Source organism: Toxorhynchites rutilus, chromosome 1, assembly GCF_029784135.1.
Source record: "Toxorhynchites rutilus septentrionalis strain SRP chromosome 1, ASM2978413v1, whole genome shotgun sequence".
Taxonomy (NCBI): domain Eukaryota; kingdom Metazoa; phylum Arthropoda; class Insecta; order Diptera; family Culicidae; genus Toxorhynchites; species Toxorhynchites rutilus.
This window is the reverse complement of record NC_073744.1, coordinates 116,673,968-116,689,153: the sequence shown is the minus strand read 5'-3', so window position 1 is coordinate 116,689,153 and position 15,186 is coordinate 116,673,968. Positions and strand designations below refer to the sequence as shown.

General features: G+C 37.7%; 1 protein-coding gene across 6 annotated transcripts in view; it reads left to right on the top strand.

Moving 5' to 3' along the window:
* The window catches only part of LOC129763463 (acetylcholine receptor subunit alpha-like), a 427,268-nt gene that overhangs the window by 115,729 nt on the left and 296,353 nt on the right, over positions 1–15,186 (top strand). Inside the window, exon 2 of one of the 6 annotated variants that reach the window (XM_055762547.1) lies at positions 3,468–3,537. The exons of 4 other annotated variants lie outside the window; for them this stretch is intronic. The gene's annotated coding sequence lies outside the window, so the exon portion shown is untranslated. Of the gene's footprint in view, positions 1–3,463; positions 3,538–15,186 lie in introns of all 6 variants that reach the window. One more of the 6 variants, XM_055762546.1, reaches the window with a different exon arrangement.

Genomic DNA, 15,186 nt, shown 5'->3' with positions numbered 1-15,186 from the left:
GATTCGGTCTAAAAGATTTTTTTGCGTCAACTCGTGTGGCACCCATACATCAATCTTTTTTTGGAATTCAATCTTCTGCAAATGGTTCCAAACAGTTTTATGGTCTATACCCAGTTCCTGGGCAATCGAGCGAGTGCTCACATGCCGATCTACTTAGATGATTTCAACGATTTTATCGGTTTCCACGACGATTGGCCTACCAGTACGGGGTGTATCTTCGACAGCCACTACACCAGAACGAAATCGATCAAACCAACGCGTAGATGTGCGAATCGTTACAGTATCGGGTCCATAAACTACACGAATTTTTTCGGCCGCCTTCGTTGCAGTTTTACCTCGCAGGTAGTAAAAACGTAAAATATGGCGAATTTCTTGCTTGGTGGACTCCATCTTTGACGCGCTATAACTTAAGACTGAAAAGGACAATCACAACACTTGTAGCACAGATTGTCGTCTTTAAATAGCCGTATAGTATGCTGGAATGTGAATTTTTTTGTGACTATATCCACGCAAAAACGGTAGGAGAGAAGATTCCAGAACATGTGTGTAATCCTTGACTGATGTGAAAGCTATCTTGAGTTTTCCGGTTGCACAGAAACCCGACCAAACCATGCACGAGCCTCCACCAAAATTCCTGGTTGAAAAAAAAAATTTTCCTTCTTTCGTAAATTACGCCAGTACCTGTTGAAACCATGAAGACCATCCAAATTGATCTTTTTTTCGTCAGTGAAGATAACCTATACATTGAAAAATTTTTCGTAAATGTATTCTTTTGGAAGCATTCTTTGTCACAACATAACATGTCCTACTGTCGGTTCATGTGAGCTTTGGCAAAACTCAGACGTCTTTCGATGTGAGATGGTGTAAGATGAGGAGGAGTTTTATGTTATTTCTGGACAATTAAGAGTCCAGAAAAATCGAAGGCCGGTTCAGGACCACTGTTTTTGAAGGTGTCCAAAAACGAGACTTCCAATTTGACCTCTGTTTTCCCCTTGTTCAGCAGTCATGAACCACACCGACCAGTACAAAGTTGCCGAAAAACGGGAATTTTATGTGATGAATGGCCGTTGCAGTTTAGGGGCAGGGCCACCTTCCCCTACAGCCAAACCATGCCAAACCGATATAGTGGTTCTTAGATTTTCGTGAAAAGTGGCATTTTTGTTCTCTATGGCCAAACATTAGACCCGTATTTTTATTTTTTTTATTAGGGTAACTATTTCCATTTAAGGGTGTTCTGAAAAATCACTTTTTCCATTTTTTTTTCAAAACTGACTTTTTTCGAAACTTCATAACTTTTGAATTACTGTACCGATTCGGACTTTCGACATATAAAATTGAGGCCAATGAGCTAATCTTTGAAGAATATAACATTTGCGAGAGAACCGGATTTTGCAAATTTATTATCAGTCTATAATTTGATATGACAATCAACGAAATCGGTGTAGTAGTTCAAAAGTTATGATTTTGTTATTTTTGTTGATTTTTCGGACCACCATAAAATGGAAATGGTAACCTTAAAGAAAAAATAAAAAAAAATACGGGTCTGATGTTTTGCGATAAAGAACAACATTATCGATTTTCATGAAAATCTGGGAACCACTATATCGGTTTGGCTCGGATTGGCATAATTTGTATACAACCTGAAATTTGTTTGTTTGAATCTGACTTTTTTGTGATATTTGCAAGCATTTACACCTTCTCCTATTTTACCCTAAAATGCTTGTAGTTTATTGAATTTTTTTATGTTGTAGCTTCATGGTTCATAATACCGTAAGGGTATTATTGCTTAAAAGATAATTATATATTTGAATTCAAGTTATTTGTTGTTCAAAGTAATAAAATAATTCAAGTTTTTTTCTCAGAGCTTGGTTTTTGATTTTTGTTTAATCTATTTTGTCATTATCCTTTTGCACCAAGTTCGCTTTCTTAATTCGTGAATTTGCAGCTTTTTTTTCCTTTTTCAGTTCTTCAAGTTTTTCTTTCTGCTTCATCCGCTCTTCTTGCTTTCTGAGCTTATCTACAGTTTGGATTTCACTTTCGTTCCGTTTCAACTCAGTTTTCCTTTCCTCTAGTTTTTGGCGCTTCGTCATTTCAATTAACTTGTTTGCAGGTTCTACTTCTTCATACAACATATCCCAGAACTCGCTTGTGGTCACTGCAGGAGTAACGCGAGGCTTACTATTACCGTGAGTTGATGAGTTACCAGGACACATCGCAACATAGGGAGGGTTCAACGTCTCTTCTGTTAGAAGTTCATCCATTTGCACGTTGTCCACTAATTATTCAGCCTCCCTCATATCATAATGAGTTGATAGAATGCGTGTGAAAATTTTAACGAAAGTTTCACTCAAAATAGCCTCTTTATAATGAATGACTTTTTTCACGAACGGTACGAAAGAACTAGTTCGCCGAAAAGAGTGAACGAACGGTCGTTCTTTTTTTTTAAATAACGGTAGTTCTTCTCACGAACTGATTGCGAGTGAACGGTTTGTGAATGAACTGATTCCGAAAAAACGGTTTGCGAATGAACTTTTTGAGAGCGAACTGATTGCGAGTGAACGGTTTGTGAACGAACTGATTCAGAACGAATTGTTTGCGAGTGAACTGTATGGGAAAGAACTGTTTGAGAACGAAGTGTTTACGGGCGAACTGTTTGCGAACGAACTGATTTGCGCTGGACGGAATGGATAAATATAACGAGAACGCTTGTAAGAAAAAAAAAACGATATTGTCATTTATGAGCAAAATGCATGTAACGCAGGATTTATTTTGTTAATGTATACTCAATTTTAGGTGAAAAAGTGAATTAAATTTTCGTAGTTTTAAAGGCAAAACTGTATATTTTGCAATTTTATGTATTCTTTCAATTCCGCGTAACATTCACATACTTCCTGATAATCACCAAAAAATCTGAGGGAAGCTGGGGTGATTCATGAATTAGGTAAACATAAAATCTTATATTGAAGGCAAGATGAGAAAAAAGTTTTTTCGTTGTTACAATCCATTGTTTGGCCTATTACGTATTATCGTGATTGTTTGTATGATTGATTGTTAGTGAAAATCGCTGCTGCGCACATATTTTGTGCGCATAAAATTATTACATATACTTTTGTCGGCCGATAGGCGACTTTTAAAGAAGAAGCAAAGATTTCCGAACTATAAATCACGTACACTATCCAATCCAACGATATCAATTAATAGCTGTCTATTGATGTTGGGTTCCAGCTAACATTCTATGTTGTTCTTAATACCACTGAACGAAAGAGCGAAAGAACGGTTCAAAAGAACTGATTCACTTAGATGAACGGTTAGTGACTGAACCGTTCATCAAAGTGAACTGTTTTGCCCATCTCTACTGCAAACGTTTTATTGTTTTATTTGTGTCAATGATGAAAATGTATATAAACTGTTGATTGTTATAAATTACATTATTTTATATCATAATGTTCTTGTTTATTTTCAGGTAGTTTACCCACGAAGGTTTTTGTGACTGTCTGCTACCATTTTCCTTGAACAATATAATATATATATGACCCGGTAAGAAAGTATACGTTATATAGTCTAGCTTATTTTAATAAATTTAAGTTTGAAGCATCATAAATGGATTAAATAATTAAAAATCAATCTCTTAAACGCAGTAAAACAGAGCTGCAGCGTACATGGAAGAGAGATTTAATTGAAATATCGAACAGATAAATCAATCTGTTTCCGAGATCGTGGTTTGCCGCATGCGGAGCATCGGAATCAACAAACGACAATACAGAACGGTTAAATACATGCCGGCATGGTGGATTGTACAATTAAAAAATTTAGTATCCTTCTGTTTAGATTCGGTACGTTTGATTGAATCGCTCTGACAGAACCACGTTGGATTCAATTAGAGCATGGCAAAATTAGTACGACTGTTGCTGCTTTACAGCGCTGCGCTCCGATTGCCGTCTGTCTGGTGAATCAACAGAGTCTATTTTAGCATTCCACAACACACACGGGTTGAGTTATAGATGCTATTAGGATTTCCTGTATTCTCGATGTACATTCTCTGTTGTCTTGCTTCAACAAGCAAACTCATTTGGATCCAGCGTGAATAGCCGACTGCTTGATGCCGTTGTTATTAGTTATGCAATTTTGGCATAAATGTTTGGATCCAAACTTTCGTGAGGTCGTGAGAAACAATTAAAATTTTCTAAGTTCCATCGTATTGCTGCTACTTTCTCATACATCTGTTCTGCAAACCCCCAAGAATGCATCCATTCGAGAAGCATTTCAAACATCTCCACTAAGCACTCTGCCGCAAACGGTAGTTACAATTATGCATCGTTTAGATTTTTGGATGCTACCCACACTGACTAGTAGAAATGTGGAATTCCTAGAGCGGAGCTTAATAGCTTTATAGGTCATATACATAGAACACCATTGCAGAGATATGTGGAATGTTAGGTAAAACATTGAATCTCCGCTCACTGACAGGAAGCTATCGTAAAATGATAGCTGCAGTGCTTCCCTTGGCTGACCCTGCTGCAATGTGCATAAGGAGTAGGTAGCTTAATGTTTCCATTCGCCCGGTCAATGGTCGAATAGTCCAACCTAAGCACTGTAAGAGCGCAAGTACACCGCAGGAATTATTATAAGACAGGCGTTGATATGTCTTTAGCAACTGCCAACACTTCCCGTAGATGGAATAGGTACGAGTAGAGTCGTTGGAGCTGCTAGAAGGATTTTAATTAGCAGGTAGTTTCTAGTGAGACCATTGAATACGCAAAAAAGATCCCAGTGTTACGAAGTTATTAAACTCTACTATGCATAATTATTGTTGAAAATGTTCCCCTCTCTTCAGATAGAGTCATATCGATATATTTTATATGAGAATTTCGGTTATATGTGACAAAACATTTTCGAATGTAGTTTCGAATTGTAAAACAAATGAGTTGGCAAATGAAAACAATTGCCAACTAATATTTATTGCGAACAAACTCTTTCATCTGATGTAGATGCCACGAAAAAAGCTTGCGTTTGTTTTGACTCAACGAAACATAAACTTTTACTGCCTACCGAACTTGAAACTTCAACTTCAACTTTACCCATCGGGGTGAAGTATGCGCCTTGTTAAGGAAATGAAGTTCTCAACTCCTCAGCATTAATTTCTTCATCCACCGAGGGCTCGTTCGTAAAATAAATGTAAACCATGTGTTTGCAGTAAACTGAGAATTAATTTGAAATATTAAATGGCTTTTTCGGTCAAGCAGTGGGTAGTAGTACTTTCCCGAAAATGAAAACCTTCTCCCAATTTAGAAAACACACCCTTGCCCAAAGAAGGCGATAAATCTTGACTGTGCTACTTCCCCGAACGGCAGGATGCTTAGTTCGAAGACTGTCCCACCCTCCGGCTGCTCGCCAAAGGTTCTGCTCATTTCGCAATTATGTCATAAAATTGATCTGAAATCGAGACCGGAGGAAGATATATTGACTTGCATTAAAATTGATCGAACTGGAATTTTTCTTCTCCTTTTCTATGACTCTTCCGAAGATTTATATCAAATGACAGCAATTTTTCAAGATCGCACGCTTCTCTGGACTGATCCCGCCACGTACTCGGTACATGATGCACGTCGTTATTGGACTTTATCGTTGCTTACCACTTTCCCGGCATACTTTTCAAATTGACACACATCAGCGCCCATTTCATCGTTCGCAAGTTTTTCCTTCGGATGACTTGTTTTTTTCCTTGCCTCCCTCGAATGACTTTTCCCACCCCTCCCCGAAGGGTGACGCTAAAAAGTTGCTGACTAAGTTCCTGCTTCGAAGTAAAGACCAGAAAATGGGTGGGGTTTTGTGGTTGATGGACTCACATGTTAATATTTTACGTCACGTAATTTGTTTCGCCCGTGTTTTCCCAAAAGGTCGGGTTTTCGTTGGCGTCACAGCATAAGCCGCCCCTTGGCGCCACCGTTGCCAATACTGGTTGTGTGTACCGCCTGCAAAAACAAGATAATGACGTTGTGTCTTCCATTTTGAACGGAAGTTTTTTTCTGCGTTTTTTGTTGTTGCCAATTCAACATCTCTGAGCGTTTTGCTTCATTAACTTTGAATACATGAAAGGTTTCCTTTATTCGCAAGTAGCATACCAAGATTCAGTTCATGTTTTAAAGTAGCTTTTTTTATGCGAGAGGGGGAAAATATTTTCCACTCCGCTTTGTCGCCGTCTTAGGCACATACTTGCGGAATGTAATGACGAGTAATCGATTATTTAATATCAGCTACGCAATGAATAACCTCGAGGGAGAGTCAATGTGGAAAATATTTCTGTGCATTACACATTTTTTATATTCGAAATGAAAACCTTTAAAGCTATTTTCTCCCCTCCTTTTCGTACTTCGCGAGCTATCGGTTCCCTAACATTAGAATAAGTTAAACTGTTAATACATATTAGATGTGAGGATAGTTTAAGAATTCAGTGTGATGTGTGAGTATGAATGTGAAAGTGAGTGTGAGTGTGAGTGTGAACATGGTTACAATCTCCTTACATCCCATCCTTTTCCTAAGGAAAATGTGTCACCCTTCTAAACTCGAGTCGACCGCGAGTAATCGGTTTACTATTTCATTAACCGTTGAATTAAGAAAACATGTTAATAGTAAAAGTATAGTTGAGAGTTTGGCTTCTTTAAACCTATGTAACTGAGCCTGTACAAATAAACGAATTATAAAAAAAGCCTTTTTCAATACAAATTATCTCTCCACTTAGGAAAGTTATCGAAAGGACATGAATGGAAAGCATTTTTTTTCAGACTCACATAATTCTCCTGATATGGTTTCGTTCGATTCAAGCATCTTTTTCAGTTGTTGCCCCTCTAACCTCGAGTAAACCGCGAGTAATCGGTCGAAACCTACTAAACATAGATTTAAGTTGAAATTCTGTAAAAACAAATCATGAATTAGTGGCTCCGCAAAGCTCATGCGATTGAGCCTTACAAATAAATGAATTGGAAAAAAAAGCATCTTTTTCAGCTTTTTCAGTAGCGATGCACCAAAGTGCCCTTTATCTTCAGCGATCATTATTTTGAAAGTGTTTCAAAAATTCCACATATTTCGTTTTTGCTAGATCATGGTCTTCATAAATTGCAACAAAAATTCCATGTTCTTTTAAGTAGGCAAAAAAAACAGTCACGCAGAGCATCAATTTTGGCACAAAACTCCACATGAGAAAACATACCTACTTTATTTGTCAAATTGTTCACTTGTTTTACTGTCTTCACTGTATGTGTGTTTAGCAAAAAAAATAAAGATTTTGCGTAACATACATTTGAAATCCTTTAATTTTCGTTACATGCCTGAAACGAAATGAAATATTAATATTCTTCATCACTCATATTCATAATTCTCAATGACACAATTCCTTCTATGATAGAACCAATACGACTTGATTGTGATAGTCTGCAAACGAACATTATTTCACCGAAAAAGTTACTGCTCCCGATGCCTTAGAATAAGATTAATAATAAGAATAAGGCAATGGAAAGAAATCACAATACCATAGCTATCCATTAAAAATAAAGTAACTTCATGATTTAATGTGTATTTTACCTCAAAATCTCACGAAATCGTGAGAATTTTCAAATTGTTTTTTCGTTTCTTCCCCATAAATTTCATATTCAATGTAATCAATGACGATATATCTTTTTTGTTTACCGATTAACATATTCACAAATGTGTCCCACTGATATTTATTAATCATTTTCAGTTAGACAGTTGAACTTGCTGCCAGAAGCTTGTTGTCTTTCTTTGTTCGTTACAAACCGTTTAAAGGTTTTGAGTACATACACCAAACGGCCCTTTTTGGGGTACTATTTAGAGTTTAAAAATAGTTGAACTAACAGATTTCGGAACAATGAAAAATATTACATTTAAAATAACCAAGTGTTCTGAACAATCACAGTCCTACGTCAAACTTCCGTCCGTGCCCCTAGGTTCAGACCCTTCTACTTTTTTAGTATATGTTTTGGCATCCCGATTTATTACAATAAATGAGCCTAAAAATAACAGAAAATGTGCTACTCTCCCTGGCATAGAATTTATATAACATATATGCTATAGCAATATAAGAGCAATATGAGCGGCGAAACAAGATATACGTTGCAAATAAGCACGTATTCAAGCTTTTCGCATACTTTGTCTCATACACTCATACACATACTGTCTCATTACACATACTTTCCAATCGAATCCACTGAACTTCGAGCGCGTGATTCGCTATCATCGGTGCCAAAATTTGTTATAAAGGATCGCAAGGAAAAACGACGATTATTAAGTGAAAGTTTATGGAACACTGTCGACATATCGCTAAAATCGTGTGCAGTTTAGGGGACACTTTAGGACCACTAGTCGGTTCAGAATCACCAAAAGTAGATGTAGGACTTCCCATTTGAGCATTTACCAGTCATTTGTTTTCCAACATGCAGCCGAACGTTATCTAGTTTCGAAATCATTTTGACCTATCTCTACCATTTGTTTATCTTTAGCAATGAAATCGTTATTTTCAAGGGGCCTAAACCATTATTTGCATACTGATTTTTGATAGATCACGAACGCCGTAAGTTTCTCAGTTCTGAGTTCTGTAGTAAATGTAATTTTTTTAAAGTATCTGTAAAAATGTACGTTATCCTTAGAGCGATGAAACGGCTGGTGATATTTTTTGGCGTTATACCGATCCGAAAAACTTAGCTTTGTTTTGATTGTTCTTAATAAGCCTTGAAACATTTAGAATCCGGAATCCCGAAAACAGTTGTATCTCGGGATTGGCTTAAGATACAAACATTTGTTTTTATATCAAAATACAGATAAATTATTGTTCTTTTCAGAATAAAAATATTGAAAAAAATATTCTGCCAAAATTTTGATGAATTTTCGCATTTTTCTTAGGATACCCTTTATCAAAGTTTGGACTCTCTGTTGATCAACATCAGTGATTTCATTCCACGATCTCTTCGTGTTTGTAGCATGAAAATTTCCCTATATTTTTGGATTAGGCGGAATTGGGGGCAATTGGGAGGATTGACGACTTTTTCAATGTAAACGATCCCATTGTCACGATACCTCTGAAGCATCTCCCGACTGTATTAAAAGGTTGCCCAATCTGGCCAAAACGTTATCGGACTTTTGTGGGTCTTTATGAACGGAAGGAGACATTTCTGCAGGCACTCTTTCATATACATTTTCGAGTCTATTATTTTGTATGTGAAGAGAACCTTGATTTTTTGTCCACAGCTGTAAATCCCTTGCCAAATGAAAAACATAAATTTGCTGGGGACATCTCCTCTGGCAGTGGCCTTATAGAATTTCTGGCCTGGGAGCCTTCCAAAATCCATCTTCACGCACGTTTTGTCATCCATCAGCATGCATCCTTCATACTTCGTCAAAACCTTGTTGTAGACCTTTCGAGTGCATCTTTTGACCACCAGATTTCGCTTCAGCGTCTTCTGTGGTTCCTTGCAGGCACATAACCTTGCAAGAATCGATAACCTTCACGCATACGTATATTCCGCATGACACTTTGGTTAAAGTTGTGTTTTTTGGCGATGTCGTAGTCTGAGAATCCCAGGTTTGCATCAATTATTTTCAATACCGCCAACCACAGCTTCCGATCGTAAGTACCATTACGACTTCCTCTGATCTATTCGAACAACAGTTGTACGTTCACGGAAACGTTTCAGCACATCATACACGGTCGATTTAGCCACTTTCAACGATTTCACGATTTCCCATACCTGACCGGATTTTTAATGTGGGTGTCCAATATCAAATTTCTTCTCTCGGTTTCTATCCTGCACAACTCTTTCAAAACAAAACGGATCAACGTGAATTTTTTTACCGTCGAAAGGAAAGCATGCTACGACCGCCGCTATAAAATGAACAGTTAATCCGGATTCTATGTTTGCCTCATGCATGATGACTTATATGCGCTCATATATCTTTTTTAATTCCACTTTTTTTGGAAGACGATCCGGGAAAATCCAGTTTGGAGAAATGAAATCGAATGAAACTTTCAATTGAATGCAGTGATCGCCCTTTCACATTTAAAATTGGAATTGACATACTGCCCATTCTAATGGTAATGAATAGGGCAGTTTCAATCGTCAAGTGAAAGCGTCTACTTTCAAATTCAAAGAAAACATCAGCAGAACGGAAACAAAATTGAAGAATCGATGTTTCAGTATGTGTAGTGAATACATACAATCGAAATTGAAATTGCATGAAGAGAAAGGAAGAAGTAAGAAAGCATCTCCGTCTTCTAGTATAAAAAACATAAATAACACAATCGTTCCTTTTTTATTTTCTTTGTTTTTAAGAGGCTTTAACCCTTTCGCTAAGAGCGTCGTCTATAGACGACATCCACGCGATGCCCTGTGTGTACGAGCGTCGTCTATAGACGACATCAGAGTGATACTGCACATCGATCACACTAGCGTGATATGCATACTTTTCGGCGCAGTGCTCCGTTCAGCGGTAGCACTCCGACGGAGCACACTGCCGTAGTGAAAGGGTTAAGCTTTCCAATCCATTCGCCTCTACTGATCGTTCCTGAATACCCATTCGAACCCATTGCCTATTCGAGGTGCCCATTCGATGTGTGGATTGCCTGCTGGAGGAGCGATTAACCCCCTTACGTATAACGTCGAACCACACTCGTGACGAGTAGACTGTGCCAGAACGTACAACATCGAACCTCACTCGTAGTGTATCGAAGCGTAATAGATACATAGCTTCAGGCGTATTATGTTCGTGGGACTGCTCCGAACGATACGATACAAACATTAGCAGCAGAGTAGCGGAACGACTTTATGTGCTCGTGGTTGGGCAGTGCTGTTGGAAATGAAATCGTACGGCAAGGGGTTAAGGACTGAGTCCTGTAATTACCGACTCGATCGTGTTTTAGGCGATGCTGAAGAAGCCGAAACGATGGCACATGGGTTCGTTCATACTGTGCGTCATCTGTTGGTAGTGGAGGATGTGTTGCAGAATAAGCCATTGGGATATTGTATTCAAGGAGTTCCGGATCCCCACATTTCTGATCAAATCTTCTCACATGATGAATTAAGACAGAAAAAAGTAGGATTACCTAATTCAATGATTCGGTTTAAAAAAGTGTTCAGTTTTTGATCGTTAATACCTCTTCAATTAATGAATGGAATTTGATTCCAAATACACACATTAATGAGAATGGTTGCGCTTAGCTTCATTCTCTCGCCAGATACCTAGCAGAAGAAACACCGAGGAGCAGCAATCTTGAGATTGACTTCCAGCATATGAGATATCGATCCATTTACAGGTGATGCACGCGGTGCGACATCGCAAGAGGAAGAGACAGGAGTTTCTATGGGATGTGGAGCAGGAGAGCGTAATTGCTCTTGATTCTGATTTTTTGTGCCATTCAAACATATTTTTTTGGTCTGCGGAACATGACGAATTATAGTATGTCACATTACCAAATATTGCTATCATTCCTCCAGAATTGCAAAGCGCTGCTTATCATAGCTTGAATCACCTTCCTCTCAGAACTGTCACTATATTATAGTATTATAGTATCATCCTTCAATTAGCTTTTTCGAGCGCCCCATGTTCTCCATTTTTCGATCATACTCGTTGATTATACTGCAGTGGTAATCCTGGTTCCACTTCCAAGTAGTCCACGTTTAATGTTTTTGCACACTTGATTTCCTCTGGTAGATCCTCCGTCATAGTTTAGACACTTTTCCTTTATATTCGATTTCATAGTGGCAGCTACGGCCATGAATCTATATAAATAAAAATGTAAGGCAAAATCTGATGGTAAGCGGAAAACCAGAAGAAGGGATGGTCCGATTTTAACCTCTTGTGTTTTGTTGTATTCGTCTCTTCCCGTAAATAGATATAGCGGAGAGAAAAATCGGAAAATTCGGAAAATTGAATTCCCATATGTTCTGCAATTAGCTAAGCGTTGTTAGTCCATATGATGTTGGCGCTAACGAAATTGATTTTTGTTCGAGAGTGCTAAAGGATTTCCAGACGGAATAACGCATTCCTATATCTTCTATCTATATGAACAAAAATGGAAGGCCAAATGTGTTGGTGTGCCCTAAACCCGAGGAAGGAATGGTCCGATTTGAGCTGTCTTTATTTTGTAATATTCTCTGTATCAAACATGTATTCCATGCAACGGAGAAACATGTTATTTCCAAATGCTTGAAGAATCTTGAACGAGAATAGTGTCTGAAAATAATTTTATATTATAAGGACAAATTTTTGTAGAAGTACTAGACAATTTATAGTAAAAGGAACACAGTCAAAGGGTAATCAATCAATGAAGAGTTCAGTCGGGTAAGCTAGTTTATCAATAATTTTCAATTTAATAATGGCTATACCGAACCATATTTTGAATTTCATTCAATTATGGTCGTACAAAATAATTTCACACGTCTATCTATAGTCAATCATTCGTTAGTCATATCACTATTATCATTCAGTTCACAGTGTTTAGCTAATATGGGTAAGCAAAAAAAGCTATGTTAGCAAGAGCAAGGACAAATTTTAGCCTTCCGGGAAATAGGAAGGGAGATCAGAAAAATTGTAAGAGAAATAGAGCGTTGTTTCAAATTTCATTAAAAATCTCGCGAAATATCGCCAAAAAAGAGTCCAGGACGTAAAAAGAAACTGTCACAGAGAGAGAGATGAGCGTCATATTGTCGAAAAGTTGATGGGTCTGGGCCTAGGGGCATGGACAAGATCTTGATATAGGACTGTGATCGTGTGTAGTAATTGCATTTGTATTGAGTTGTTTTCATTGTTCAAAATTTGAATTTTTTCTCTTTTGATACATCAAATGGAAGCTCTCAAAAAACCGTTTCCTGTATGAACTTGCATCCTTTAAACGGGTTAGATGAGATAACGTGAGGGAATCCGGAACTGTATGAATTCAAAAATTCATACAATACATTTTTTACATAACCAAACAACATCCTAGAAATTATGACATCCTCAATTACATAAATTGTTATAGCAAGACCTACACGATAAAAACGTGAATTGAGCACGAATTGATTGGACAACATACAATACAATAACTGATAAATGCCTATTATCGGTAAATGGAGAATAATTCATTGTACGCATCAACTCACACTGCGAGCTAACGCCCGAATTTAGGCAAAACGATTGCTCGTTGCGTCGGGGAGGAAATCGAGTGGTTAGTGCAATCGAAAGAAAAGATACCCATTTAAATCGTCAAATTGTTATCTTTTTTTACTATATTCACTGTTCATGTCTTAAGAAAAAAGAATGCTGAATAAATTTCCTGTCTAATGGTATATAACACAACATATGTAGCTTTAACAATTTTGGGTAATATGCGTTTGAAAATTCTTAATGAAACGTTACATTTTTCGTAGAGTGACCCCCCCCCCCCCTATATAGAAAACAAAGAAATAGTCCTATGTCAAAAAGCATCGAATACAACGAAGATTGCTCAAAAATTCGAGCTGAACTTAAGTTGGACGCTTCAGTTCCGACGGTTTGGCAGTTATTGAAACGTTCCCAAAACATTGTAAGATCAAAAATGTTAATGCACTACTACGTTTACTACCTCGGCGCAAATAAGCAAGGCTAGAACTCGTACGCCGATATGACAAAGTTCTTTAACATTGTGCTTTTTCTTGATTGCTTATTAAATTTTATGCTTTCAAACCACTTAACATAAATTCTACTGAAATTCTCTCAGGTGACTTTTGACGTAGGACTACGTCTTTCATTTCTGTACCGGGGTGTACGTTCGAGGAAACCGAGAGAGTGATGCTGGACTGCAAGGTTTTGAACGTTAATACCTGTTTACCGGCTGAATTGAGTGGTATAATAATCACTTCATTCGAAAGATAAAATGTCAACGAATTATATGATTGTCACTTATTGGTCAAAAAAATCGTTTGAATAGCTTAAAATTGCTTTGAAAGCAAGCTATTGAAATCATAACAATCTAGCTGATTGATGATGATTGGTGATCGCAATGTGTTCCCGAACACGGACGCAAAATCTAGGCACCTGGAGAAACCGACATAGCGAATACATGCAAGCTGTGATTTCTTTTGCTCGCTTGCATTAGTGTTTGGGAAACCATAGCGGACACACGCAAGGCGTGAATACTTTTACTCGCATCAGTTTCTGTTCTGCTTTGGCATGGAACAGTCATGAAAAATTGTTTGCGTGTGAATGCGTTCGAGCGAATATTCACACCCATTCACACATTCTGCTTGGTGTTCCCGTGATGCAATCCAATATCATCAGTTTCTGTTCTGCTTTTACATGGAACAGTCATGAAAAATTGTTTGCGTGTGAATGCGTCCGAGCGAAGGAATATTCGCACCCATTTACATATTCGACTTGGTGTTCCCATGATGCAATCCAATAGCATATGTTTCTGCTCGGCATTTGCATGGAACAGTCATGAAAAATTGCCACATCACGAGAAAAACGAAATGAATATTATGCAAGGTTATAAGACTTTTTTTCGTTTTCTCCGTGAAATGGCGCCCTCAGTTTCTATTCTGTGCATGGAGTGATCATGAAAAATCTCGTGTTATTCTCACGAAAACAAAAGTGAATCTTCAGTTTTACAAAGCCACTAAAATTCCATCGGTTCGTTTCGGGACCACCGACATGTTCGAAAGAGTTGAAATTTATGTTAACGACAATACCATACTTATACTCATCCACCCACACACTAACAAGAAAAACTTTCAGCAATCTTTCAAAATATTCATTAATTCATGCATTAAAAATTTATTCAGATGCAATTTCAAATAAATTATTACCGAGCCAACGGTAGTCCTACGTCTACCTTGCGGTTATATCACAGATATAACCCACTTCTTGTTTTTTCAGACGAGAAAAAGTTCAGTTTGGATGGACCGGATGGATACAACGTCTAGTGCGCAAGGAACCACGATTTATCTCTAAGAGTTATTTTGGGGTAGGATCTGTCATGGTCTGGGGAACATTTTGTTACTTCGGAAAACTAGAACTCCTATTTGTTCCACACAAAATGAATACATTGAAGTTTTTGAAATCGGTTTGCTACCATTGATTCACAGAAGACGAACAGCAAAGCTTACTTTCCAGCAAGACAATGCAAGAACTCATACCAATTGAAATTGAAATGATGACGTG